At 39.3% G+C, this 27,140-nt stretch overlaps 1 protein-coding gene and 1 long non-coding RNA gene across 3 annotated transcripts in view; one reads left to right on the plus strand and one right to left on the minus strand.

Annotated features, from left to right (window-relative positions):
• Nucleotides 1-366: 366 nt before the first annotated feature.
• LOC117517715 lies at nucleotides 367-10,432 on the minus strand. The gene is made up of 3 exons (XR_004562809.1): nucleotides 10,298-10,432; nucleotides 5,767-5,771; nucleotides 367-378 (listed from the first exon to the last, which is right to left on the minus strand). It is a non-coding gene; the product is annotated as an uncharacterized LOC117517715 (long non-coding RNA).
• Nucleotides 10,433-22,037: 11,605 nt separating this feature from the next.
• The window catches only part of LOC117517716 (HMG box transcription factor BBX), an 85,914-nt gene continuing 80,811 nt past the window's right edge, over nucleotides 22,038-27,140 (plus strand). The window contains exon 1 of one of the 2 annotated variants that reach the window (XM_034178853.1): nucleotides 22,038-22,135. The gene's annotated coding sequence lies outside the window, so the exon portion shown is untranslated. The remainder of the gene's footprint in view (nucleotides 22,136-27,140) is intronic. The other variant, XM_034178856.1, reaches the window with a different exon arrangement.

Here is a 27,140-nt window from a genome sequence, read left to right on the forward strand (position 1 = left end):
AAATTTAAAGTTTACAGCTGTTGGTAAATTTGTCTCAGACAGGCTCTCCTCAAAAAACTGAGTGCATGTGCACGAAGGAGTCAAGTGAGGGAAGCCACCAAAATGCTCATAACTGTAGGTGTTACAAGATTGAGTGTCTGTGATTAGAGAAACTGAGACATCTTCTCTCTTGATTGATTTGTGTGGGGGTGAGGGGGGGAGTTCACCAATGCAATTCATTATTATGTGTTGTCTGCATTCATTTAATTAAGATCATGTAGCAGAGATTCCATTTCACTTTGACATTTAATATCTTAATTTAAAAATTAATTATTCTGGCAAAGCCTGATTTATTTATTTTTTCTCCTAGTGGAGGCACATCAATAAGGCACAGTGCATCTAGAAAGTATTTACAGAACTTCACTTTTTACGCTTTTTTGTGTGTGTGTGTGTGTGTGTGTGTGTGTGTGTGTGTGTGTGTGTGTGTGTGTGTGTGTGTGTGTGTGTGTGTGTGTGTGTTACAGCTTTATTCCAAAATGGATGAAATTCATTTTTTTTCTCAAATTTCTACACACAGTACCCCATAATGACAGTGTCAAGAAAATGTTTGTTTTTTTAAATCTTTACAAATTTTTTGAAAAAAACAAAATAAATCACATGTGCACAACTATTCGTAGCCTTTGCCATGAAGCTCAGAATTGAGAAGGGCCTTAGTCAGGGAGGTGACCAAGAACCCTATGGTCACTCCATCAGAGCTCCAGCATTCCTCTGTGGAGAGAGGAGAACCTTCCAGAATGACAGCCATCTCTGCAGCAATCCACCAGTCAGGCCTGTATGGTGGAGTGGCCAGATGGAAGCCACTCTTTAGTAAAAGGCACATAACAGCCCACCTGGAGTTTGCCAAAAGGCACCTGAAGGACTCTCAGACCATGAGAAACAAAAGTATCTGGTCTGATAAGACAAAGATTCAACTCCTTGTTGTGAAAGCCAGGCGTCATGTTTGGAGGAAACCAGGCACCATCTCGACAGTGAAGCATGGTGGTGGTAGCATCATGCTGTGGGGATGTTTTTCAGTGGCAGGAACTGGGAGACCAGTCAAAATTGAGGGAAAGATAAATGCAGAAATGTACAGAGACATCCTGTTTGAAAACCTGCTCCAGAGCGCTCTTGACCTCAGACTTGGGTGACAGTTCATCTGTCAGCAGGACAGTGACCCTAAGCACACAGCCAAGATATCAAATGAGTGGCTTCAGGACAACTCTGCGAATGTCCTTGAGTGGCCCAACCAGAGCCGAGACCTGAATCTCATTGAACATCTCTGGAGAGATATGAAAATGGCTTTGCACCGACACTCCCTATCCAACCTGATGGAGCTTGAGAGGTGCTGCAAAGAGGAATGGGCAAAACTGTCCAAAGATAGGTGCACCAAGCTTGTGTCATCATATTCAACAAGACTTGAGGCTGTAATTGCTGTCAATTGTGCTTCAACAAAGTATTGAGGAAAGGGTGTGAATACTTATATACGTGTGATTTCTTAGTTTTTATTTTTAATAAATTTGTAAAAATTTAAAAAAAAAGTTTTTCATGTCATTATGGGGTGTTGTGAGTAGAATTTTGAGGAGACAAAAATGAATTTACTTCATTTTGGAATAAGGCTGTAACATAACAAAATGTTGAAAAGGTGAAGCACTGTGAATACCTTCCGAATGCACTGTAAGTAAAAGCCTGAGCGGGTGAATATTTTTATAGGTGCTGTCAGTTGTTTTGTCTGAAATCACAAATCAGTTTTTCTCATTTGTAAATCGACACTTACTTTCCATTTTTTATTTTGTGCAAAAACCTTCGTTGTATCTGCCATCATTCTGTTGCAACTTTTTGGTCACCACTTGCCTTAACCGAGTAGGTTTACTGTATATCAGAGATGACAGCTTATTATAAATGATTACATTTTAATCTTCCTACGGTTCCCCAACTTAAGAAAGCTGAATAAAATAAGTTATTGTGTTGAGGATGAGAGCCAACATTATGAAATTGATACTTTATATTTGTAATTTTTTTCTTTTACGTGAGCGTTTGTGTGGCATCAAGAATAAGAATTCAGTAGAAATTCACCAATCTGACTTTTACCATTATAGATTCTGACTTTTTTTTTTTTTATTACAAAATGCACCTGTAAAGCTAACTGTGGGAATCTGATGAAGGCTGTTTGTGAAGTAAAATGCCTGTATCCACAAATCTATTAACTACAACTGGAAACTGTGCCATTTTTCTTGATGTGTTACAGCTGCCAGTGGTACTGTAAATATTAAATGATCAATTATATTCAGATGTTATCATTAAACAAAAAATGTAGGGTTTTTCTTATCTGCAAATAACCTTTTTTTTTTTTTTTTTTTTTTTTTTTTTACAATAATATCTTTAAGTTACCTCTGACATGGTCGTTTTTGTGTTTAACGGTTGGTTTGTGAGCAGGATTACTCAAAAAATGATGAGGAAACTGTAAAAAGTCATTGGGTTGGGTTGAGCGGGAAGGAGAAACTTTTCCATTTTGGTGCATTATTAAGGGGTGGAGCCAGAAGTTGCAAAACATTCTCTCTCTTTTTTTATATAATATTGAAAATGTTTGGCAATAGATTCCATTTAATTGCCTCATCATTGAGGTCTGCTCCCTGCCGCAGTACATCAGCAGCTAGCACTGCAGTGCAGCTGCACAACACTACAAAAACCTCCAAAATTTCCATTGCAAATTAGCTGCAATATTCTCATATTGATATAAAATGTATCAGAATTTGTTCATTATTTTTTGAGTGATCTTGCTAAATTCAAACTAAAACAGTGTCCTTTATCGCGATAACCCAGCTCTTTGTATAGCTGCTTCTGTCACTTCAAGTTAACATCACACTCGCAAAGTTTTTAAATTTAGTGCAGCACATCAAATTTACGTGACTGCTAAAACTGCACTGAGTGTGCACACCTTTGCTATGCTTCCTTGAATTTTATAGTGCAGTAAACAAAGGTATTGCATGTTTGTCTATTTCACCCCTGTCAGATTTTTTTTGTTGTTTTGACTGTAACACAAAATTAAAAATTTAGCTTGTTGACTGGGATATATGTAGGCCTGAGAGGTTTCATCAAGATGAAAAGATTTTTGAATGATGTTCAGCCACCACCTTGGTTCATGTGCCAGTTTGTGCAGCCTTGATTTAAAATGAGGATGGTGAAAAATAATACACCTCAACATCTGGACCTCTATACCAGCCAGCAACCTGGTCACATCTGATAAAAACATCATGTTCTGGATGAATCGCACTCGAAGTTACACTTCCAGAGTCTCGTATGTACGCATTTGTTTTGCAGAACCTTGTGAGGATTTTACTGTGAAAATGTAAAGGATGTCTGCACCGTGCATGTTGCAGCTGCGCCATGCAGTTGTTTTATGACGCAATGAAACTGCAGATTTGAAACAGTCAGACTTACATCTGTTTTAAAGCCGAATAAAAATACTATTGTATGAGTTGTTCACTCAGTCTGTTATGCATTTTGCAAATTTGATTTCTTTATCAGCAATTCTTAATCTGCTGTAGTCACTTCTTGCTTTATTTTTGTGTTGTTGCTGCAGTGCAAGGTGTATTTGAAGATTATTGTATTACTGACCATTAAATATGTCTAATTACACAGAAGTCTATAAAGTGCAAAGTGTTTTTGCAGGCAAATGTCCCGCGTGCTGCTCCACTGTAATGAAGATCACCCAAATATTTCATTAAGGTGTGCTGCAGCGGGAAATGAAATCTGGGATACAAATTAGGCTGCATCTTCTTAATTCATGCAAAATAAGGTAGTATTTCTCAGTCACAGTTGCGAGAAAGTTTTATGTGATGAAAGATGGAAGAGCCACAAAAGTAGACTTTGATGGACACGATCTTTATTACTTATTCAATTTAACAACAAACAAAACACACTTCTACAGGAGGTCCAAATCTCAGCCCCAAAGGGGCCCTGAGGGCCGTCTGCCTCTCTGAGTAATGTTATTGCAGTATAATTTGAAAAAAATGATTTAAGGTATCCAATGTACTTTTTTTCTCACATTGAAAAGAATCTATCTCATGACCCTGCTTACAAGTAACCATGAGTGTACAAACTCAGATGATTGGGTCAGTGGACGGAGTTTAAAGTGTGGTTCTATATCACATTGCGTTCTTTAAAAATGAGGGAGTAGAAGAAAATTTACACTCACACCTTTTCCTGTTGTTTAATGGACAATTTCATGAAAAAAGTGACAAAAATGTCAAAATAGAATTTGCGCATAACTATATGCCTTAAAATACCATCATGTAATATCTAAGTTTTTTGTTTTTTTGTTTTTTGCTGTTAGGTTACAGTTGTACTTTTTTGTCTTTGTCGCCCTGCATTGTGCAACAAATATCTTAAAAACTAATTTACTGCTTTCATTTAAATTTTGGGGTGAGGCGATCCTCGGCTCCAGTGTCACAGACCGAATGGGCCCCCTACAAATCGGTCCCCCCGATGACGTGATTCACGGATTACCACCATGTTTCTGACTGTACACTAGTCACCATCTATCTCAGCGACAGATATCTGAAGCTTTTGTGCAACAATCATTTCCACATAAATTCAGCATTATTTCATCATAAAAGGTGGCAGAAGCCATCAGAGCTCCGCGGGTAAATGAGCTGCTAGCTGATGCATTCACTGTGCGTCGGGCATTTCAAAGCGTCACAGAATTTCGCCTTGTTTCTGCTTAAAATGGCCTCAATTCTGCTTAAAACTGACTTTAGAATGATTTAAGAGATTTTACCTTCATCATCTGATGGGTAAAGATCCCATTAATCCATTTGATTGCTTTGGGTGAAGAGAATGTCTCAGACGTGCTGCTGTGGTCTGAAATGACGCATGTGCAGATGCAAAAGGTGGACCAATTTTTAGGGGCGGACCGTTTGGTCAGCAACACCGAGAATAGTTGGGTCAGCTTTGGTGGTGCAACTGTCTGTTATGTTTCAAAGTGAGTGTTTGTTTGCTTTGATAGTTGGCAGAATTACTCAGAAATTAAGGAACTGATTATTAAAAATATATTAAATATTTGAAAATATTTATCCTGGACTGAAAGAAAAACTGTTAGTGTGGGTGCTTCCCCTCCAACCCAACCCAATTTTTCTTTAATAATGAAGGGGAAAAGGCGAACAGTGTGGGACTTTTGAGCATTGAGGAACATATGTACTCTGAGTACTCATTTTTCTGTTGTGTTTTGTTGTTGCTTGTTTGACTGACTATCATTCACTTTGAGATGCACTGCATTTAATGCAGTGCATCTCAAAGTGCATTAATGCAATACATTTAAAATATTGGTTTCACTGGGCTTCAGTGAATAAATGAAAATGGGGATAAAGCTGAAAATTTCTCCTCCATTGTTTAAAATGATGAGCTTGCAATTTAAAAATAAATTAGTAAAATATTCTCATTTAAAATGTTTCTCTTCTAGCCCCCCCAATAAATAAATACATTTAGACTACCTGCTTTCTAGCACAGTCTAAATTTCAACATGAAATACAACAAATGTGATAATGGACTGCAACATTCAATCAACATTTATTTATAAAGCGCTTTACAGCACCGACTGGTGTCCAAAGTGCTTAACATTAAAAACACAAATTTACAAAAATAAAACATATAAAATTTTAAAACAACACATAAAAAAGAACATAAAAATAACACAACATGTCACCTCCCCACTAAGTGTTAAAAGCCAGTTTAAATAAATAAGTCTTTAACTTGTGCTAGGTCAGGAATAGTACGTAACTCAAGAGGTAGCTCATTCCACAGTCTGAGGCCAGCTACCGCGAAAGCATGATCACCCCAGTGTTTATATCTTGACCTTGGAACATCTAAGTAAAGCTGGCCAGACGCCCTTAATGTCCTACTGTAGGTGCGCAAAGTTAAAATTTCAGACAAGTAGGGAGGTGCAAGGCCATAAATAGCTTTAAAAACAAACATTAAAATTTTAAAATCAATTCTAAAACGAACTGGAAGCCAGTGGAGTGAGTACAGGACGGGTGTAATATGCTCACGTCTAAAAGTGTTTGTTAAAAGACGAGCAGCAGCATTCTGCACCAACTGGAGACGTGCAAGAGATGACTGATTAATGCCCGAATAAAGTGCATTACAATAATCAAGTCTGGAGCTGATGAAAGCATGAATGGCTGTCTCAAGATCACGTCTACTGAGGAAGTGCTTTATTTTAGCCAAAAGGCGAAGTTGGAAAAAACTAGCTTTGACAACAGAATTTATCTGTTGATTGAACCTCAAACAGCTGTCAAATATCACTCCCAAATTCTTGACAGCTGGTTTTACATAGCCAAAGCACCAAAATTTGTTGTTACCACATTTGGTATACCAGTGCGCTCAAACACCATGATCTCAGTTTTACTATCATTCAGGTAAAGGAAGTTTTGGGACAGCCACTGCTTTACATCATGAATACAAACAAAAATGATTTGTGTGTCCAAGAACAAACTATTTTTCCCCTACAATTTTGTACCTTTTTGCTTCTTTTTGCACAAACTAAATCTGTATAATTTGATTTGCTGTTTTTTGTTTTGTTTTTTTAATGCAGTAGCATCAAAAACAAGTGTATCTTTCAGCCCCTTCTTTCACCCAGGTCAGTGTTTGCTTTGTGCTATTTTTTTTTTTTTTTTTTTTTTTAGTGCTTCATTCTCTGCACTGAACTGGACATTAGATTATTTCTTATGGGAAGAGATGCATGCATTTAACTTTTCCTTTATTTCCCCCAAACAACAAAAAATAATGTACAACAGGCATTCGTACAAGAAATGTTAACAAATAATCAGTGACCATTTAAACTATATATATGTGTGTGTGTGTGTGTGTGTGTGTAGGGTCAAATGTCACTTTTCAGAAGGCTATTTCTTTTTCATTTACACAAACTGAGAAACTTAATCTGTTTGTTTGGCTTTCTGGTTCTCTGTGATGCGTTTATTCAGTACCTAAACTGTTCATATACTTAAATACACACTTGGGGTCTGTATATATTTGGACACCGATAAACTTCTACTACTTGAACTCTCACGTTAGAGTTGAAAATACATCATTCCTGATGAACGAGTTCATGTTTTGTTTGTGTTGCCCTTCCTGGAGGCTGTGACGAGGGAAGCAACATGGAACAGTTGTTATAGACACCGTCTTGCCAATCACAGCCAGGGAGGCTTGGAACGCCTTCAGTGTTGTCTTGGTGGCTTCCCTCACTTCTTGCACATAAACTCAGTTTTTGACAGCAGCCTGCAATCGACAGATTTACTGTCCTGATCATGTCTGTGCATGATTGTTGCATTTATGAATGACTGATTTAATTAATCTCTGCAACATATGCGACAGACCACCACCATCAGCTCAGTAAATGATCAGTGACTTCTGGTTCCTGAAAAGTGTTGACCACACCTCAACTTAAAGCTGCCAGACTGCTGTTACATTTATGTCCTTGAGCATGTTGTGATAAACAGCATCCATCAATATCCAAATATATATGGACCTGAGTGTACACAGTATGTAAGTCAGAAATCATTTCTGTGGTTATTGGGGTTTTTTCCCCCCTTTGGTTGTGGGTAGAGGACATATTGATGTTTTTGCATTTATTTATAGTTTTTTTTTTCTTTTACTGAATTAAAAACTTTATGCAGATTCTTGATGCTGTTTGAATTCTGTTACTGTATGTACGGTTGCTTTGACACATTTATTGTATATACTGTATAACATCACGACAGCAGGCATCTTTTCAAAAGGAAAATAAAGAGATACTTTGAAAATGAAGTCAGATTTGTTGCTTGTCTTTGTTTGGGGGGGGTGTCCTTGGAAGAACTTTTGCAGATATTTGTTCTTTCGAAGCCCGTCACTGTAAACCAAAGCACATTTAAATGCCAATGTGGGATAAATACATACAGCGGGTAAAATAAGTATTGAACACATCACCATTTTTCTCAAAGTGTTTTTCTAAATGTGCTATTTACATTAAATGGTCACCAAATGTCAGTAACAACCCAAGTAATCCATACATACAAAGAAATCAAACCATAGATGTCCATAAATTATTTATAATAATATGAAATGGTCCAGTGAGACATCGGCATCAATTTGACCAGTTAACACTCAGCCTAGGCTCGTGTGTCATACATCACACTGACAAAGTGAGGAACCTTGGGGTAATTTTTGATCCGTCGTTGTCCTTTGGCCTCCATATTAGAAATATTACTTGGACTGCTTTCTTCCACCTGCGAAATATAGCAAAGATTCGTCCCATCCTGTCTATGGCTGATGCTGAGACCCTGATCAATGCATTTATCTCTTCTAGGTTGGACTATTGCAATGTTCTATTTTCTGGTTTACTGCAGTCTAGCATTAGGGGTCTCCAATTGGTTCAAAATGCTGCAGCCAGACTTTTGACACGAAGCAGAAAGTACAACCACATTACACCCATTTTGGCATCCCTTCACTGGCTTCCTGTCCCAGTGAGATCAGATTTTAAGGTTCTGCTACTAACCTATAAAATTATTCATGGACTGGCACCTCCCTACCATAGCTGACCTAATTAAACCTTACGTACCGACCCGTCTTTACGTTCTCAGGGTGCAAGACTACTTTGTGTCCCTAAGGTGAATAAGAAGTCTGCGGGTCACAGAGCTTTCTCTTATCGTGCCCCTGTTCTGTGGAATGATCTCGCCACGTCAATAAAACAATCAGATTCTGTGGAGATTTTCAAGTCCAGACTTAAGACGCACTTATTTTTCCTTTCATATGGCTAGCATACTGGTACAGTTTTGTTTTATGCTTTTTACTCTTTTAATCCATTTATCAGTAATTGGAGCGGGCTGCGGCCTCAACTTGACCTAAATTCTGGGTCTTTTAGTGAAGTTTAGGGCTAGTGGCCGGCGATCACCTTAGTATTTCTCTGTTTTTCTTGTTTAATGCTGGCAAATTATACAGTTGTTTTTTTTTTTTGTCTTTCTAATGCCTGATTCTGCTTTTTCTCTGTTTAAGGTGCAGCTCCATCCAGAAATGGGAGTTGTATTCGTGTTGGCGATCCTCCTGTCCTGTGCGCCAATAGCATTTCTTGTATATTCGTCCGTGAATTGTTCTGTAATTTATGTTTGTAGCATGGCCCAAGCAGAGGGTCACCCCTTTGAGTCTGGTCTGCTTGAGGTTTCTTCCTCAGAGGGAGGTTTTCCTTACCACTGTTTCTCTGGGGGTTGGTAAGGTTAGACCTTACCTGTGTGAAGCGCTTTGAGGCAACTCTGTTGTGATTTGGCACTATATAAATGAAAATAAATTGAAATTGAAAATTGAAATGACACAGGAAAAAGTATTGAACACGTGAAGAAAGGGAGGTGCAAAAAAGCATGGAAAGCCAAGACAACAGCTGAAATCTATCAGTAATTAAAAAGCAGTCTTGCTACTTGTCAGTGCAAATCAGTATCAGCTGGTTGAGTCCCAACTGATGGTCTAAAGTGTCTCATTACTAAGCGGTCACACTTCCCTATCATTTCTTCATTCATCAGTTCCTCAAAACACTCCCTCCACTTTATCAATAAAATTCCCTCTTGTCAGCATAATTCCATCTGCATCCTTTACCACCCTGACTTGCTGCACATCCTTTCCAGCTCAGTCCCTCGATTCACCCAGTCGGTACAAGTCCTAATCTCCTTTCTTAGTGTCCCACTTCATATACTGCTCACTATATGCCCTTTCCTTTGCCACATCTCTTTTCACCTTACACCACATCTCCTTGTGCTCCTACCTTCTTTCATCATCTCTCTGACAATCTTAAGTCTTTTTCATCAACCTGTTTTCCCTTATACCTTCCTGAACATCATCATTAAACCACCAAGTCTCCATTGTTTTTCTTTCTCTGTCCAGATGTCACACCCTGCTCTCTCTCTCACCACATTCTGCAGTACTTTTCCAACGTGTCCAAAATCACTTCACCTCCACCCATCCTCTGATGAGGACAAATTCTGTTGCATCTGATGAACTTTGTTGTCTCCCATCAGTTGAAAGAGTAACTTTGCTTAGCCTGTGATAGTCCACAGATGTATGGGAAACCAGGGCACAGGGGATCAGAAATGTTTTGTAGCAGCATAAACACATTATGCATAGGTTTAGGTCATTCTATTGTGGATTTAATACAGCAAGTTATTGTTTATAAGACTGTGTTATTTATGTCTCCCCACGTGTAATTTACAGGTGTTTAAAATCAATTTGAAAATTTTTGATTCACTGTGCCCCAGACACTAACTCACGGGGCACAGTGAATCCACTTAGAATATAATGAATAAACACATGATTATAAAGATTTCTTTAAAATGATGAAATATATGCTGATGAATATACAAACTATATTCCAACAAACCAGCTATGTAATGTGTGAGTGTCTTAGTGATATAAGTCCTTTAGAAAATATTATAAATACAACTGTCATAATTTATGTTCAGATGTGAAAACAGTTGTTTATATACACAAATTATAGAAATAATTCATGGAAAAATAAACATGTTTCAACAAGTAATATTTGTCATCCACTTGATACTGGTGCTTAGTAAATCACTTTCTAGACTGATTCGCTGGGCCCCCATTCACTGGGCCCCGAGTGCATGTGACACGAGTCATCAAATACCTGATAGTCTGGAGAAGACATAACACATGCTCATCAGTTGGAAGGGGTATTCTTGTAAGTAATAATTTTTTGGGCCACCTTTCCCTTTGTTGCTAGAAATAAATACAAAGACACTGACATCCACAAAATTTACTTTTGATAAGAAAAAACTGACTTCACTGGCCACTTGGTTTTACCCTTAATGTATCCAAAAACAAAACACTAGTTTTTAAGGGGGATGTCTTTATGCATAAAAATAGCATAACTACTACAAATATATATGTAGTTTTGCAGATGTAACTACTGATTCACTGTGCCCCGGTTTCCCCTACTGCTACCTGCTGGATGATTAGTGGAGGCACCTGCCTCCATATGAGTCATCAAGTGGATGCTGCATAAATTACTGAACATTGTGAATGAATCTTACGTGTCATTTGTGGGCCTCCTAAAAACTGGTCATATTGTTTGCTAGCTGCACAGCCCCACCCAGCTAGCAAGCTAGCAAGGGAAAACTAAAACTGTAATTAAACAACAGATAGTGATGTGGCTGGTGATGGTGCCAAAACTTTTCCATCTGTCCTACAAATTAGTGACACTGACTCAAAACACTGCATTTTTCTGGAGTCCATGGAAGACATAACAAGATGCGCTAAATGGGGTGTCAGTATGTCACCAACTATACAAAAACAATACTTCGAAATGTTCCAGTTTATGTGGTGCTGAAATATATTAAAACACAAGTGAAAGAACCCGGAATGCACTGCTTTTGAATTCCCTCTTTAGGGATCGAGTCAGCAGCTGATTTGTGCACTAACATGTTGCTTATTCACGAATGTCACAGGGTGATTTGGTTAATGACATGCTTTTTTAAAATTCATCAACTCTGAAACAAATCAATTACTTGTTGATGCAGCTTGTTCCAGAATGAAGATAACAGTTCTGATTTGAAATTAAAGATTGAAGTATCTGTGTGTGTGTGTGTGTGTGTGTGTGTGTGTGTGTGTGTGTGTGTGTGTGTGTGTGTGTGTGTGTGTGTGTGTGTGTGTGTGTGTGTGTGTGTATATATATATATATATATATATATATGTGTGTGTGTGTGTGTGTGTGTGTGGCATAAGCAATCTAAATATTAAATGAACACTGTGCAGATGATCTGCCAATTGTCTGTAAATAGCAGTATTTTAATTATTAAAAATTGTTTTCAAATTGTGATTATTGAAACATGTTCGGATGCTGTATCACATATATCCACAAGAGGGCGCAAATGCACCACTGGTGATAGAGTGGCGACCTGAGACGTCGAAAAAAATCGGTCACGTGCCTCGTGGTGCCGTCTTGGGTTCAAAATAGCGTTCGTTGTTAATGTGTCTGCAGGTAAATCCAGCTATTTTATTGATTTATTCCCTGAAAATGACGAGTTGTGCATTTGGATGCACAAATAGACACAACAAGGGCTTCAAGATGTACAGATTCCCTTCAGATTCGAATAGAAGAAAAATTTGGGAAAATAAAGTCAGCCATGTGGGATGGAAGTGACTTCATCATCAAAGCTTTAAATTTATTGTTCAGTTCCATGTACAGCAAAACTCACCTAAACCATCATCGTAGAAACTGGATATTCGCAGTCACCAGACAAAGTTTTTGTATTGTTTTTCATGTAATAAACATCGCATATAACTGATTTCATACAGCGTTTTTTTTTTTGTTGTTTGTTTGTTTTGGTTTGTTTATTTATTTATTTATTTGCTCACATCCGATAAAATGTCCCGTCCGATTGCAGTGTATTTCCGTTAGACCCCTCGCATGTGGGACCGGAGACATTTATGTTATTAAAAGTCTGACCGTTTATTTTTTTTCACACCTCGCTCAGACTCGGAGCCACAACCTGACGTGCACCTGTTAAATCCTCAGACACAGCAAAACGGCTGTGATTTAACACTTTGCAGCTTTCCATCCTTTGTCTCTCATCATATTTGAATAGTTTTTACAGTGTGCACGCAGGTAACATTTTGATAATGGATCCAATACGTTTGGCAGAAAAAAAATTCAGAGGAAAATTCAGGATTCCCGTGGATGTTCTGCGCCTCCTCTCTGTAACTAATCCGTTACATACGAGGTCTGCCAATAAAGTATAGGTCCTTTTTATTTTTTTCAACAACTATAAATATTTCATTCATATGTTTTTACGTCAGACATGCTTGAACCCTCGTGCGCATGCGTGAGTTTTTCCACGCCTGTCGGTGACGTCATTCGCCTGTGAGCACTCCTTGTGGGAGGAGTCGTCCAGCCCCTCGTCGGAATTCCTTTGTCTGAGAAGTTACTGAGAGACTGGCGCTTTGTTTGATCAAAATTTTTTCTAAACCTGTGAGACACATCGAAGTGGACACGGTTCGAAAAATTAAGCTGGTTTTCAGTGAAAATTTTAACGGCTGATGAGAGATTTTGAGGTGATACTGTCGCTTTAAGGACTTCCCACGGAGCGAGACGTCGTGCAGCGCTCTCAGGCGCCATCGTCGGCCTGTTTCAAGCTGAAAACCTCCACATTTCAGGCTCTATTGATCCAGGACGTCATGAGAGAACAGAGAAGTTTCAGAAGAAGTCGGTTTCAGCATTTTATCTGGATATTCCACTGTTAAAGGAGATTTTTTTAATGAAAGACGTGCGGACGGATTGCAGTGTCTGCTCGCAGCCGCCGCGACGCTCCGCCACAGGAAAAACACCTCTGTTGGAAGCCTTAAGGACAAGTTGGAACATGTCCAGCTGTTAAACAATTTCTCATATACTCACTCCACTGAAAGCCATCAAAAGCCGCCTGGATTTTACAAATGGTTATCAACACGGAGGTGTTTTTCCTGTGCTGCCGCACCGCGTCGGCTGCGTCCCAACGCGCGGACCCGTCCGCACGTCTTTCATTAAAAAAATCTCCTTTGACAGTGGAATATCCGGATAAAATGCTGAAACCGACTTCTTCTGAAACTTCTCTGTTCTCTCACGACGTCCTGGATCAATAGAGCCTGAAATGTGGAAGTTTTCAGCTTGAAACAGGCTGACGACGGCGCCTGAGAGCACTGCGCGACGTCTCGCACCGTGGGAAGTCCTTAAAGCGACAGTATCACCTCAAAATCTCTCATCAGCCGTTAAAATTTTCACTGAAAACCAGCTTAATTTTTCGAACCGTGTCCACTTCGATGTGTCTCACAGGTTTAGAAAAAATTTTGATCAAACAAAGCACCAGTCTCTCAGTAACTTCTCAGACAAAGGAATTCCGACGAGGGGCTGGACGACTCCTCCCACAAGGAGTGCTCACACGCGAATGATGTCACCGACAGGCGTGGAAAAACTCACGCATGCGCACGAGGGTTCAAGCATGTCTGACGTAAAAACATATGAATGAAATCCATATAGTTTTTGAAAAAAATAAAAAGGACCTATACTTTATTGACCGCCCTCGTACATATGACTCACATCCGATAAAATATCCCATCCGATCACAATGTATTTCCATTAAAACCCCCGAGCAGTCTGAATGTGCAGAGGTGCAAATTAAAGTTCAGCTCTGACACTTGCCGATTTGTGGAAAGTGGAAGAGGAGCAGTGTTGTCAAAGTAACTTTGAAAAGTTACTTTTTTAGTTGCTTTATACAGTTACTTTATGCAGTTACTTAATTAGCAGCTTTATGCAATTACTTTAGTAGAAGCTGCCAAAAACTTGCAATTATTAAGTAAAGTAACTAATAAGGCAAATAGGAATCTAACTTGGTTACTCTTAAGATTGAGCAATCAGCAAAGTATCTAATCAGCAAAGTAACTAACAGTTACTTTTCTGAGTACTAAATCTTAAAAATAACCAAGTTAGATTATGACTTACTTTTTTAATTACATTCAGCAGCAGCCGACAATTTGTCCGCAGCTGCTAATGAAGTAACTGTATAAAGTAACTGTAAAATATAACTATAAAATAAGTAATGAAGTAACTTTGGCAACACTGGAGAGGAGTCATTTCCGTGATTAAAAGTCTGACCGTTTATTTTTTTCAAACTGTGTTCAGACTGAGACCTGTTAAATCAGAAACAAAAGGCTGTGGTTTGACACTTTTCTACTTTTAATCTTTCGTCTGCCATCATATTATATAGCGCGCTGTGCACACTGATAAATGGATCAGAAAAGTCTGCATGTTTACAGCACAAAGCCGGTAAACGGAAAATGTACAGCTTACCTTTGATTTGGAGGTGATGATTGTAGAAAGAAAAACTTGCTGATGGTCAAATTAGTCCATGATAAAGCATAATCCAGAGAGGGAAAACTTTAAAACTGTCACGCACGTCATTGTATAGGTTACAGAGCAGCAGCTGTATAAATCAGGCTTTAAATAAATTAAATAAATCATCATAAATTGCAAATTTATGTAAATTTGATAGCTTAACTATTTTGATAACACTTGTACCTGGATGTGTTGCTGTATGTGGTTAAATGATTTTAAAAAAGATTGAAAACATAAAGTTTCATTCAGTAGTTCAGCGCAGTTGAACCCAAAATGGTGCCATGTTCTGAGCTGACTCCACTCTCCAATCAAGGCACTCTACTAGACTAGACTAGAACTAGAGCACTGCACTAGTAGAGTGCAAACCTCCACCAACACTAGTTTCCAGTTCGACAAATTTTTATCTTGGAACGAATTTTCAAGGTCAAAGTCCCATTAGAAGTGGCTTTTCGTAATCTAAAATATAATACATAATATTTATCAAAAGACCTTTTCAATGTTAAAATCAAATATCCGCTAAATCTGCAATATGGATCAGATGCTGATTAAACTTAGTCTGTTCATTGAGATTGTCAGTTTGCACCTCGTTGTCACAAATGAGAGTGATTGAGGCACTTTGGATTGAGATATAATGCAAAATGTACACCAAATGGGCTTTTCAATATTAAATTCAAGTGTCCACAAAATCCACAATCCAGATCAGATCTGGAACCAACTTTGTCAGGCAATAGTGATTGCCAGTCTGCACCTCACTCTCAAATATGAGAGTGATTGGGGCATGTTTGTTTAGGATATCATGTAAACTATACATTAAATGAGGTTTTCAGTGTTAAATTTATAACATAAATTTATCCAGATTTATAAATCTGGATCAGATCCAGATCAAACTTCATCAGTTGATAAAGGATACCATCCTAAAAAAAAACCCCTCTCAAATATGAAAGAAATTTGATCTTTTTTGACAGCGTTATGAATTTTTGAAAATTTGTTCAATGTTAAAGGATAGGGATTTTTCCAATATTCCAAGATTTTTCCTGACTTTGACCTTTGACCTTGAAATTGAATCAGTTCTTGCCTATCATGACATGAATCCTCTGTAAAAATTTCATAATGAAATATGATATGAAAACTTGTGGGTCTTTTTACACGAATCAGTCTTCTAATAATGGTTTTATGCTTTATTTGGCAGTAACTTAATGATGGTACCATGCATTTCCCAAAGCAATTCAAAGCACAATGTTTTCTCCTTTTCATGTAATAAGGTTTTATTCTTTTCTATCTGCATTGTTTTTGCAATTAGTCATGTAATAAAGGTTTTATGCTTTTTGCAAAACAATGCTCTAATAAATTGTTTTAAACTTTTTCCATAACAATTAGTTCTTAAATAATTGTTTCGATGTTTGTTTGTTTGTTTAGTTTTTTTTATATAATAGTCATTCTGAATAAGATTTTGCACTTTTCTATGACAATCAGTGCTCTAATCATGGTAACAGATGCACCACATTGATAGCTAAGACATCGCATGTGAAGATGGTAAAGATTGAGATTCCAGCTATGTTGAATTTAGTAATATTTCCAAAGAGAGAATGTTTGATGAGGAGTGGAAATACAATTGACAGCTTGGAAAGACAGAAAACTGTGGTGACGTGTGAAAGCAGCCCAAACAACAACTCCTCTGAACGGGATTCCAAAAAGCTATGGATCAATGAATCAGACAACAGAGTGGCAAATACACAAGTCATCATAAGTGTGGCAGCAGAAACATTTCATATGAAAAATGGGAAACTGAGGCAGCCCTGCCAGGCCAAGGAGGAGGCCTATAGGAGTGGCGACAGGTTCCTGTACAAGAAGGCCAGAAACACAGTGACAAAGGAAATCAGAGTAGCAAAGAGGAGCTACTCTGATTTGCTGAAAAAACAATTCTCAGCCAATGATCCTGCGATAGTCTGGAGAGGTCTTCAGCATGCCACCAACTACAGGAGACCATCCCCCCACCATGTAGAGAACTCCCGACTGGTTGAGGAGCTGAACATGTTTTACACCAGGTTTGAAAGAGACTCTCTCACACCCCAACAACAACGGACTACCTGCACCCCCTGGACACCACCCCCCCTTTGGCAACCCCACCTGCACTAACGGTTTGCAAAGAGGAAGTATGCCAGCAGTTTCGTAGACAAAAGAACAAGACGGCTCCAGGACCTGATGATGTCACTTCCTCATGTCTGAGAGCCTACACTGATCAGCTGGCCCCCCATCTTCACTCGGATTTTCAACAGATCTCTGGAACTGTGTGAGGTCCCCTCCTGCTTCAAACGCTCCACTATTATCCCAGTCCCAAAGAAACACTCCATAACAGGACTAAATGACTGCATGCCTGTCACCCTGACACCTGTAGTCATGAAGTAATTTGAACAGCTGGTGTTGAGCTACCTTATGGACATCACAGGACCCCTGCTGGACCCCCTGCAGTTTGCTTACTGGGCAAACAGGTCAGTTGAGGATGCAGTCAACATGGGACTGCGTTAAATTCTGCAGCACCTGAACTCTGTAGGGAAGTATGTGAGGATCCTGTTCGTGGACTTCACCTCAGCATTCAAAACCATCATCCTCGACATTCTCCACCAAAAACGTTCCAACTTCTCTGTGCCAGCTCCCACCTGTCAGTGGATCTCCAACTTCCTGATGAACAGGACACAGCAGGTGAAGCTGGGGAGCACTGGCACCCCTAAGGGGTATGTGCTCTCCCCACTGCTCTTCTCCCTCTACAGGACCGACTGCACCTCAGGGAACCCCTCTGTTAAACTCCTGAAGTTTGTGGATGACACCACCATCACTAGTCTCATCCAGGATGGTGATGAGGCCACATACAGATGGAACATTTGGTTCTCTGGTGTGGTCAGAACAACCCAGAGTTGAACCCACTCAAGACTGTGGAGATGATAGTGGACTTCAGGAAAAGCCCCCCAATCCACAACAACACTTTCTGGTTCCTGGGATCCACCATCTCCCAGGATCTCAAGTGGACCTCCCACATAGACTCCATCAGGAAAAAGACACAGCAGAGGATGTATTTCCTCAGACAGCTCAGGAAGTTCAACATGCCCCAGGAACTTGCTCATCATCTTTTACACTTCCATCATCCAGTCTGTCCTGTGCATCTCCATCTCTGTTTGGTTTCCCTCTGCCTCAAAACATGAAAGGTACAGACTTCAATGAACTGTCAGGTCTGCAGAAAAAAAAAAATCATCAGAGCAAGCCTGCCCTCCAACCAGGACTTATACACAGTAAAATCACCAGTGTTAAATTAACACTGCCAGTGAGGACCATATGTCAGTGTTAGTTTTACACTGGTGATTTTACTGTGTACCAGTCCAGGACCAGTAAGCAAGCTGGTATCATCTCTGCAGACCACTCACACCCTAGACACATTCTGTTGAAACTCCTTCCCCGGTCGACGTTACAGAGCTCTGTACGTCAAAACAACCAGACACAGGAACAGTTTCTTTCCACGGGCCATCACACTAATAAACAACTTAATCTCACTAACTCATATACCTCATTTACAACTTCAATCTGTTTGTCCGTTTCTCCTTTGCACACGTTTTTTTACTGTACATTTTGTTTGGCACATTTTTATTTGCACATTTTTTATTGTAAATTATTTAGTGTTTAGTGTATATTTTTTACATGCTTGCACAGAAAGAGTACAGTTCAAACTGGAGTCAGATTCCTTGTATTCTTTGAAAATACTTGCCGAATAAAGGCTATTCTGATTCTGAAGAGAACTAGGCCAAACATGTATGCCTAAAAAGAAGAGTCAACAAAATTCATAACTTCTAGGAGGAAATCAAGGCCCTCAAGCAACAATATAAATTAAAATAAATAAATAAATCATGATAAAAGGCATCACTGAAAGACCTGCATGTGATGCTGAGGAAAAGAGGAAATCAACAACGTCATGGAGCAGGGTGGAAGTAGATTCTAGAAGGTACGACGTCCTAAATGTGAGTCATGTGTTATCTGTTGGTAGTGTAAACATATGTTTATAACCTCTGTTTAAACCCGATGGAGGGATCTCAGAAGAGCCTAATTCTCCAGAATGTTGTTGAATATGGTTTGAAGAGGCATCACATTCCAGAGAGCATCAGAAGACTCCCCCTTGGACTATGATGTTGAATTCTTCCTGAGAGACTCAACAGGGCCAGTAACATCAGCGTGGTGAAGGCTGGAGGTTGGCATCATCACAGACTGCTTTGTGTCAGTCATCTTTTTTACCCTTGACATAAATGTACTGGTGAGACCTGCAGAGCAAGAGTGCCAAGGCCAGAATAAAAGATCTGAGATCTGCCAACCAGGAATACTGGCATTCATGGACGATCTTACGAATAGTGTCAGCCTGCAAAATCAAGATACTGTATGTAATGCTGAAGAAGGAGAGAGTCCTGAAGAAGTTTAGGAAATTTCAATTACAAAAAAAAAAAAAAAGATATTTCATGGAACATTCAGAGATACATAGACAATAATTAACACCTGCAGGGAGTTTGAACAATGGTTGTAAGAGGTTGATAAGATTGGCTTCCCAGGGCAGTGAAGGGTCAGCACAGTATCTAAACTATAATCCTCTGGCCACTGCTTTACACAACTTTCCTGTTTCCACTGTTGCTGAAGGTCTTGCACAGATGGATCTGTACAGAAACAGTTCCAAACTGACATGCAAAGGGTGAATGATGTTCAAAAGACCTGAAACACCACAAGACCCCAAGCAATGTTGCTGCAGACATTGCCCACTTCACTTTATATAAATATGACAAGCCCCATTCATCCTGCAAGGCCACAGTAAAACCAGGTTGATAATGTGATCTGACATACGGTTTGATGACATAACTTATACCATGTGATGTGCAAGAAAAATGAGTGAGGCTAAACCCCGGGTGGAGTATGGGAGTCCCAGGTGAAACCATTGGGAGTATGGGGGTTTAGGCATGACAGAAAATCGGGTTACCTAATCCCTAACCCTAACCCTAATTCCACTGAAACTCCCCATACTCTGAATGGTTTTGTCTGGAACTCCCATAGCCTGCTTGGGAATTATACTTTTCCAAGAAAAATAGAAGCATCCAAGTAATATAACTTTAGGTCAACCTTAGCACAAGGATTTACTTCACCACAAGCAAACAAAATTATCATTGTCAATCAATGTGGCTGCAGCATTAATCAAATACTAAAAGCACAGAAGGAAGAGTATTGAAAATCATTTTTAACTATGTTTTGAATTTTCCTTACAAGTACTAATGTGTTCATAAAATAATATCAATGTTACAATCACTTTTTAAATGTCTTTTCATCTTTTTTAAAATTAACATACTTGACCAGTCGTTCTCACTGTGTTTTGTACAGTAACACTACCTCTAACCTTAGTGACATAAAATTTGGGGTTCCATAAGGGTCCATCTTAGGCCCCCTGCTTTTCTCCCTTTATATAGCACCCCTTGGGCACATATTGCAGCGTTTTGGGATTACCTTTCACTGCTATGCTGATGATACTCAATTATGCATGCCGATAACTGCTGGTAATCTCGTTCACATAAAATTCTTAGAAGATTGCCTTGCATCAGTGAGAGGTTGGATGTCTAGAAACTTCCTACTTTTAAACTCTGATAAAACTGAAATGATGGTTCCTGGTCCAGTGAGACATCGGCATCAATTTGACCAGTTAACGCTCAGCCTAGGCTCGTGTGTCATACATCACACTGACAAAGTGAGGAACCTTGGGGTAATTTTTGATCCTACATTGTCCTTTGGCCTCCACATTAGAAATATTACGAGGACTGCTTTCTTCCACCTCTGAAATATAGCGAAGATTCGTCCCATCCTGTCTATGGCTGATGCTGAGACCCTGATCCATGCGTTTATCTCTTCTAGATTGGACTACTGCAATGTTCTATTTTCTGGTTTACCGCAGTCCAGCATTAGGGCTCTCCAATTGGTTCAAAATGCTGTAGCCAGACTTTTCACACGAAGCAGAAAGTTCAACCACATTACACCCATTTTGGCATCCCTTCACTGGCTTCCTGTCCCAGTGAGATCAGATTTTAAGGTTCTGCTACTAGTCTATAAAATTGTTCACAGACTGGCACCTCACTACCTAGCTGACCTAATTAAACCGGCCCAGGCTTTTCGTTCTCAGGGTGCAGGACTACTTTGTGTCCCTAGGGTGAATAAGAAGTCTGTGGGTCATACAGCTTTCTCTTATCATGCCCTTGTTCTGTGGAATGATCTCCCTGTGTCAATAAAAGTCAGATTCTGTGGAGACTTTCAAGTCCAGACTTAAGATGCACTTATTTTCCCTTTTGTATGGCTAGCATACTGGTATAGTTTTGTTTTACACTTTTTACTCTTTTAATTCATTTTATTAGGAAATGGAGTGTACCGCGGCCTCAACTTTACCTAAATTGTGGGTCTTTTAGTGAAGCTTAGGGCTAGTGGCCGGCGATCACCTTAGTATTTCCTGCTTTTCTTGTTGTTTAATGCTGGCAAATTATACCGCATTTCTTGTCTTTCTGATGCCTGATTCTGTTTTTTTTTTTTTCTCTCTCTCTCTCTCTGTTGTATTTGGGAGTTGTATTTGTGCTGGAGACCCTCCTGTCCTGTGCACCAACAGCATTTCCTGTATATTTGTTTTGTGAATTGTTCTGTAATTTATGTTTGTGGCATGGCCCAAGCAGAGGGTCACCCCTTTGAGTCTGGTCTGCTTGAGGTTTCTTCCTCAGAGGGAGTTTTTCCCTTACCACTGCTGCTCTGGGGGTTAGTAAGGTTAGACTTTACTTGTGTGAAGCGCCTAGGCAACTCTGTTGTGATTTGGCGCTATATAAATAAATGAAATTGAAAATAAATAAGTATTGCAAACACTTTTATACTTTTGCTTTTTTATAATCTAATGAATAATATTGTTTAAATGGCCCTCAGGGGTCAATGTACAAGTATTTCTCATAAATATCACAGTTGAGGACGTTACATTAATCTCAACACGTTGAAATGTAACGCCGCTCGTGATCGGTGCAATCGCAATGTCCGTCAAAGACATCGTCCAATCGCGTGCACCGTTACATGCCGGGGGGCTGGTGTTTGAGTGTGTACAGTATGCTTTGTAAAACAGTTGATAATTTCATGAGTAAAGCGGCCAAGATGATCTAAAGCGGTGGCTCCTCGTTTAATCGACAGGTAAGAGCCGTTCAGACGCAACTTGACGTTTGCGTGACGCTTTCTTCACGTTTTATCAATCGCGCAACACCCAGGAAGCTTAGAACAAGTAGTCACACACAGCCGAGAGAGAGAGACTGAAAGCGGCCGTTTTCGTCCGTCGTTGTCGTTTATTTTTATTATTATTTTTCTTATGAAGTCCACGCCGTTTCAGTGACCTTTGTCAGAGGGGGAAAGATTAGCAGAAGTCAGGGATGATGTCGCGAGCGCAGGCCGGTCACTGCCCGGTGGGCACGAGCACTTTGCAAACCGGGGGAGGGGAGGGATATAGCTGAGATGGGAATTTTCTCCCACCTCGAGGAAAACGAAAGTGATTATAATATAATATATGACTGAACAAGTGTCTATTTGTGATCGAGAAAACGCATGTTGGTGTTAATTTTGAGTGTTGAGGTCGTTTTATGTCTAGCCTTCGCCGACGGTAACATTCATCATCTCGTGAAGTACTGCGTTTCTGTACCACTGTCAAGACAGACACAACAGCGTTCGACTTCCGTTTGATTAAAATAAACTAACAAACTTTTTAACGCATCAAATAGCAATATTATGCTTAAAAGCAATTAGTTTTAAAATTCATAATGTGCATAGTTGTGCGATTTTTTATTTATTTTTTTTTACAAAGTACATAAAATTTAGACACCTTAACTGAGATCCACAGGCCCTTAAAACCCAAATTACCTACAGTACCAGTAAAAAGTTTGGACACACTTTTGGGGCATATTATGGTAAAGATACCAAATTCAGGACATCTATAATTAAAAAAAAAAAAGGAGACATCATGCCAAGCTCTTTTTTCTGCATAAAAAAAAAATCAAACACTGAATCCATTTCAACCACAAATAGCAAAACGAAGAATAGGATAAGAGGATTGCTCTTTTGGAATGGTGGGTGTCAGACCTGGAACAATACTCAACAATAATTATGTGATTGTGAGTGGCCTGGAAATCGCGCACCGGTGGTATGCGAGGGTTACAGCGCCAGGAAGTGGGGAACCACCCGAACACGAGCCACTTTCATTAGAGAAACAGGTAATTGCCTTTTTTGACAGTAGGGGTATAAATGCAGAGAGTAAGGACATAGAGTGGTGTCACTTTCGTCCAAGAAAAAATACGAATGAGAAATCTGCCATTATTATTTGATTTGTCAACAGAAAACAAAAGAGTGAATTGCTTCAACAGGGGTGAAAGCTGAAAGAAACAAATGTTTGTCAGTGAACATTTTATAAAAAAAAATGCAGACATTGCAAGGCAGGCACGTTTATTGAGAAAGCAGGAAAATAATCCAGTTCACATGGACATCAAACTGCAATTTGCTCAGGACCTTGCAAAAACACTGAATGGGACGCCAGAACAGGCAAAAGTTCTGGTTATCAGAGAGATGACAGAACTAGAAAAATACCAGTGATGCCGTTTGTCTGTGAAACAAACGGCATCACAAGTGGATAATGTGAAAGTTGAAATGTGTAGTATTACAACCCACATCGATGTGTGGCAGTTTAAATCATACAGCCCACATAGACACAGACCACAAGATAGTTGAATATGTCATTAACATTGACCCAGACAAAGACTTCTTTCATAGTCTGATAAATGACTGCATGGACTACACAGATGATCAATTTAATATGAGGATACATTTCGAAAATAGTGTAACAGTGGTTCATTTTAATATAAGTTTATATATAAATTTTGAGACCATTAAAGAATATTAGTGATGCAGCAAAAAATTCATAACAATTGTTCATTCAGTGACTAAAGCACCGAATTTGGCACATAGATTCTAAATTAAGTAATGTTTATTTTCAGATGTGGAGTCATCCTGGAGCTGACCTCTAATGACCTACAGGGGTCAATGAAGAATTACACTTGGGACAAAATTTAAACATGTTCCAATCATATTGAAAGGGTATACCATATTATTTGTCTGATCATAAGGATTACAAAAAAATATATAGTTTGGACTATCTATGACTCAGTGTTATGGATTTACGGTGTTAAAAACAGCAAAAAGGATGACAAAGGTCAATTTCAGTTTGTACAAAGGTCAAAAGTTAAAGTTGTGCCAATTCTGGTAAAATGTGGTGCATATTATTGGTTGAGGTAATAGGGTTTTAAAAAGGAATACTTTGCACCGTCTATCATATTACAGGATAACAGATGGCACATGTCATAGAATCCAATGGATGTCAAACTTGTTTGCCCTTGAGTTTGGAGACCAAGTATTCAACACAGGCAAAACTATTCCACTGATTAATCCTATTAGTTATGTTATGTTATGGCTGATTCCAAAATATATATATATATATATTTTTTTTTTACCTCAAACCTCTAAACACTATACCCCATAATAACAATGTGAAAAAGTTTTTCTGTTTTTGAGATTTTTGCAATTTAAAAAAAAAAAAAAAAAACACTAAGAAATCACATTTACATTAGTATTCACAGCCTTTGCCATGAAGCTCAAAATTGAGCTCAGGTGTATTCTATTTCCACTGATCATCCTTGAGATATTTCTACAACTTAATTGGAGTCCACTTGGGGGAAATGCAATTGATTGTACATGATTGTCTCGAGGACCAAATCTGGGGAAGGGTACAGAAACATTTCTGCTGCTTTGTCGCAATGAGCACAGTGGCCTCCATCATCTAACCTGATGTTGCTTGAGAGGTGCTGCAAAGAGGAATGGGTAAAACTGCCCAAAGATAGATGTGCCAAGTTTGTGGGATCATATTCAAGAAGATTTGAGGCTGAAATCGTTGCCAGAGGTGCATCAAAAAAGTATTGACCAAAGGGTGTGAATACTTATGTATATGTGATTTCTTAGTTTTCTTTATTGTCAATAAATTTGCAAAAATTAAAAAACTTTTTCATGTTGTTGTTATGGGGTGTAGAATTTTGAGGGGAAAAAATTAATTTACTCCATTTTGGAATAAGGCTGTAACATAACAAAATGTGGGAAAAGTGAATCGCTGTGAATACTTTTTGGATGCACCGTAGGTGAGGATAGGAGCAGAAATCACTGCCAAATTGAGAGTCTTGTCTTCTGACTCAGCTTCTTCTTCACCACGACGGTCCGGTATGGCATCCATGAAACATCACATGCCGCCCCAAACCATTTGTCGATTTCACGCTCCAACTTACCCAAGCTCATGAACAAGAGACCAAGATACTTAAACTCTTCCACCTGGGGCAGTAACACTCCCCTGAGCCAGAGGGGACAATCCACCCTTTTTCAACAGAGGACCATGGTCTCAGATTTGGAGGTGCTGATTCTCTTCCCAGTCACTTCACACTCAGCTTCAAACCTGCTCAGTGTGCATCGTCCACTGCCTGATGAAGCAAACAGAACCACATCATGCACTAAAAGCAGAGATGCAACTCTAATGTCACCAAACTGGACACCCTCCTGTCCCTGACTGCTCCTTGAAATCCTTTCCATGAACATCACGAATAAGATTGGTGACAAGGGGCAGCCCTGGCAGAGTCCAACTCAACACCAGAAACAGGTCTGATGTAATGCTGAGAATGAGGACAAAGAGCCTACTTTGGTCATATTATTCTGTTTGGTAAAGAAAATTCCAGCATCAACTGCTGCATATCCATTTACTATTTTATATACCTTTAATAGATCACCTCCAATTATTTTGTTTTCCAGTGTTGTCAATTTTATCTCATTCAATCTTGATTCTTAATCCAACTCAACTCTAGTACTAACCTTTTTTTTTTCCCTTTGCACCGTTTCTGGCATCTCTATATCTTTTTTCAAGTATGGTAACCACATTTGTTTGCAATATTTGAGGAGTGGACCTACGCACATACAACATACAAGATAAACACATTCTCTGTCTATTAAAGAAAATGTACATTTGATTAAACCTGGTACAGTGTTGGCTTTCTGTGCTGCTTTTGCTATTTCAAAAATTTCATGCAAAATATCTGATCAAAATACCCAAATCTTTCTTTTCATTGATAAAATAAAGTGATATTTCTATCCATTTCATGGTGATAACATGGATTTTTACTGCCTTCATGCTTAGATGCATCCCGATACAGATGTTGGATGATTCAAAATTGATTCACAAATGTCAAAAATTGATTTTGTAAATGTTAATTGCAGAGGTGGGAACGCAGCTGCTGGCCACCGTTAATAAGCGCTGGAGCACATGGAGTCGATAAATTCAAAGATGCTCAAATGACCAGCAGTTCATGGAAGGAAATTGCACATAATTTTGGTTTGGGGGTTGATGATTGTATAAAGAAGTGGAGGTTGATGAGGGACAAATTAGTTCATAAGGGCCCCTTCACACATAGTGCGAATTTGGTCGATTTGCGCATAAAGTGCGCATGAAGCGGGAATCATATGCAAACCGTGTAGAATCATAGCTACCTCCAACACCTCGTACACCTGTTGCTACAACTATTTGCGCACACCAGCAGCTGAAAGAGTGTGCGCTGTGGGAGGCCATCGAACCGTCTCGCAGCAAGTGTCGGCCAAATTCCAACTGACATGCACGAACATCTAACACCGCTCGCATGCCACTTAGAAAATGTGTGGCCATTCACACTGTCATCACGAAAACAGTCTTCATACGATCACTGTCAAGCTAGATGTGAAATTTGTCTAATTGCCCCACGACTGTGAAGTTGCCGAGTGTACATGTGGCATGCCAGAGTGTCGGCTCCCCCCACAACATGTGTGATAAGTGCGTGTTTTGCGCCCCCCAACACATTTGTGCGTTTGTGTCAGGAAGGGCATCCGGTGTGAAAACGTGCCAGATCCCCATGCAGATCTCTACTGGATCCGCAACCCTAACCCTGAAGGGACTGAGGAGACAAACATGTACAAAGTCAGTTTATGAGGAAGGCACAGAAAAAAGACCTTCTTACCTGTCAAACAGGTCGCACTTTCCACATAAATACATGAGCTCTCCATTCTTCCTATTCAGACTGTGCAGGCCAGGGGAGTA

Source organism: Thalassophryne amazonica, chromosome 9 (assembly GCF_902500255.1).
Source record: "Thalassophryne amazonica chromosome 9, fThaAma1.1, whole genome shotgun sequence".
NCBI classification, from domain to species: Eukaryota; Metazoa; Chordata; class Actinopteri; order Batrachoidiformes; family Batrachoididae; genus Thalassophryne; species Thalassophryne amazonica.